We start from the raw sequence: 3,385 nt of genomic DNA on the forward strand, positions 1-3,385 counted from the left end.
AAGCCAATTGTAAATAGTCAGGATGACAGGAAGTGGTGTTTAGGAACTTCCTTTTCCACATGGGCTCGTAGAGGAAGCATCACAGTTAACAATCCTCGTAATCCTGTGTCTTTAAGTCCACCAAACGGCTTCATCCGTAAGTCATCTTCAATATACAGTGGTATTAACATGTCGATGTTATTATTTCTTGTTTTTGAGTGTAGTCAAATTATTTATGAATATTGGTAGATGATGTTAGTGTATTGTTGGATTGACATACCTACTTTCAGTACCTGGTAACAGTCAGTACCTGTTGTGATAGTATTCCTTCTCTAATAATGTACTAGAGACATTATTTAGTACATACAAGGTACTGTTTGTATCTTTGTGTCCTTTTTGCAGTTTTACAAAATTACATATTTTCCTTCATTAAATCCTGCCAAACACAACAACCTGCCTGTTCCTTGGAGAATGGAATGCTGGGGAATATAATGTTAAGCTAACTGTATAGCTGAAAAATACGTTGCCTGCAACAACTTTTAGTGAGGACAGCATAGTAAAAGGATGACCACCCACCGTGGATTTTAAGATAGACAAGCTAAACTTCAATCTATTGTCATGGAGGATACAGTTGAAGTCAAAATAAAAGGCTCACAAGATGCTGTTGAAATAGGTTCGATCCTCTCTCACAATCGCTCCAAGAAATCAGGCTCTTCACACTCATCAACAAGCTCCAGAGTCAGCTTAGAGGCAGCGAGAGCCCGTGCTAAAGCAGAGGCAGCCAAGACCAGGCTGGCCTTCACAGAAAGAGAGAGCGAACTCAAGGTTGAGAAAGCTAAGCTGGAAGCCAGACTTGATTACATCAATCTACAGCGAGAAGCCGAAGCTGCCCATGCAGAAGCTGTAGTGCTGGAGACAGCAGCAGCGGATATGGATGGTTCCAATCATGAGCAAGAACTTAACTTTTCTGCTCTTCGAGAAAGTGCACTAAAAAGAACTGATGACTATGTCACCCACCAACCCCTACATCACTTTGCCCAGGCACCTGGAGAAGAGAAGGACGTTCACTTCTCCCCACCTCCAATGTTTACACCTCATCCCCTCATCCAGTCACCTGGAGAGGAGAAGGACGTTTACTTTCCCTTGCCTCCAATACTTACACCTCATCAAAACTACACAGCTCAGGGTGGAGCCCAGTCACAGAGCTTCAATAGGAGGTTGATGCACCAACAAAGAGACACACAGCAGCTTAACACAGATTTACTACAGTCAAGAAATTATGGCCATCAGCACATTGCACTCCCCAACAAGCCATCACACTCAGACAACACAAATTATAATGCTACAACAGTTGATCTTGCCAAATTCCTTGCTAAGAACCAGCTGGTGTCCTCAGGCTTGACAAAGTTTGATGACTTACCTGAACACTACCAAGCCTGGAGGGAGACCTCCCTCAACACAATTGAAAACCTTGAAATGACAGCAAGTGAAGAGATGGATTTGCTGATCAAATGGCTCGGTAAGGATTCAAGTGAGCAAGCACTTAGAATTAGGGCTGTAAATGTCAGACAACCCCTCATTGGTCTAAAAGCGATTTGGGAGAGATTGAACAAAACATATGGCTCTCCAGAAGCAATAGAGAGAGCCCTGTTTAGTAAAGTAGAGAATTAGTCAGAAACTGCAAGAGCTAGCAGACTTACTGACAGAATTGGTTGTTGCCAAGCAAGATGGGTACTTGCCAGGGCTGGCGTACCTTGACACAGCAAGGGGAGTGCAGCCCATTGTCGAGAAGCTGCCGTTATATCTCCAAGACAAGTGGTTGTCTCAAGGATGCAAATACAAAAGAGAACAAGGTGTTGCCTTTCCTCCTTTCTGCTTCTTTAAAGAGTTCATTTGCAGGGAAGCTGAAGAGAGAAATGACCCCAGTTTTAACCTTCACACTCTCTCTGCAGCCTCATTCAGGAAAGAGAGGTTCAGTCCAACAAAACCCGTCTCTATACATAAAACAAGCATATCATCATCAGACACAACGTCCAAAATAGAAAAGACAAACAAATCGGAAAATCCTGATAGACTGTGCCCCTTGCATAACAAACCCCACAGCCTGAAGAAATGCAGAGGGTTCAGGAAAATGAGCCTTGACAACAGAAAGAAATTCTTGAAAGACAACAAGATATGTTTCCACTGCTGCGCCTCTACTACTCACCAGGCAAAAGCCTGTGAAACTCTCATCAAATATATAGAGTGTGACAGCGATAAACATCTTTCTGCTCTTCACCCTGGTCCTGCTCCACTGTCACATCCAGGTTTTTCCCCTTCATCAGAGAATGGCGGGGAGAGAGAGGACACAGCGCAACCAGATGTCACATCGACGTGTACCAAGGTATGTGGTGAAGACTTCAAAGGCAAATCCTGCTCGAAGATATGCCTTGTTAATGTAATGGGCATCGCAAGCTAAAGAGAAGTATGTACGTCATTTTAGATGACCAAAGTAACATGTCATTGGCGAGAACAGAGCTTTTTGACATGTTCAACATCAAAGGAGCAGCAGTGACATACACACTCAAAACCTGTGCAGGGATGATGGAAACCGCTGGCAGAAGAGCCCAGGGATTCACAGTGGAATCTTTGGATGGGAAAATAAACTTCGCACTACCTACACTCATTGAGTGTAATGAAATTCCCAACAATAGAGCAGAGATACCTACGCCAGAAGCTGCATACCACCATCATCACCTAAGACAGATAGCAAATAAGATCCCAACCCTCAATCCAGTTGCTGACATCCTGCTGCTATTGGGAAGAGACGCTATTAGGGCCCATATGGTTCGTAAACAGTACAATGGCCCTCACAATGCACCATATGCACAAAAACTAGATATTGGGTGGGTCATCATAGGTGATGTATGCGTTGGGGGAAGTCACAAACCAAACACAGTGAGTGCAATGAAGACCTGGATCCTTGACAATGGCAGACCAACTTGCCTTGTTCCATGTGAGAATCAGATACAAGTGAAAGAGAGCTATAGTGTCGGAGGTGATGGGAAGAACCTTCCACGGCACAGACCCACTCAAAGTGCGTCAGTTGTGTCAGACAAAGATAATCTTGGAGGAGCGGTCTTCCATACGACAGAGAATGACAACATGCTCGCCCACTCCATTGAGGATCTAACCTTCCTTCAGCTGGCTGACGTATTGCTGACGTATTGCGGTAAGCGTGTCGACTCATTTCCGTTTCCGGTGCTTGTGTTTTGGTACCGTGTTGTGCTGCTCTCGCTAAATAACAGTTACATTTGTTTGATTACAGCGGCCAACTGTTCGCTAAACACTTATTCTTTACAGTAATTTTGCCTAAGCACTCACAGTTCTTTCCATCTTTTAGTGACTGCTGTTCAATCTCATACTT

This window comes from Micropterus dolomieu, linkage group LG10 (genome assembly GCF_021292245.1).
Source record: "Micropterus dolomieu isolate WLL.071019.BEF.003 ecotype Adirondacks linkage group LG10, ASM2129224v1, whole genome shotgun sequence".
Classification (NCBI taxonomy): domain Eukaryota; kingdom Metazoa; phylum Chordata; class Actinopteri; order Centrarchiformes; family Centrarchidae; genus Micropterus; species Micropterus dolomieu.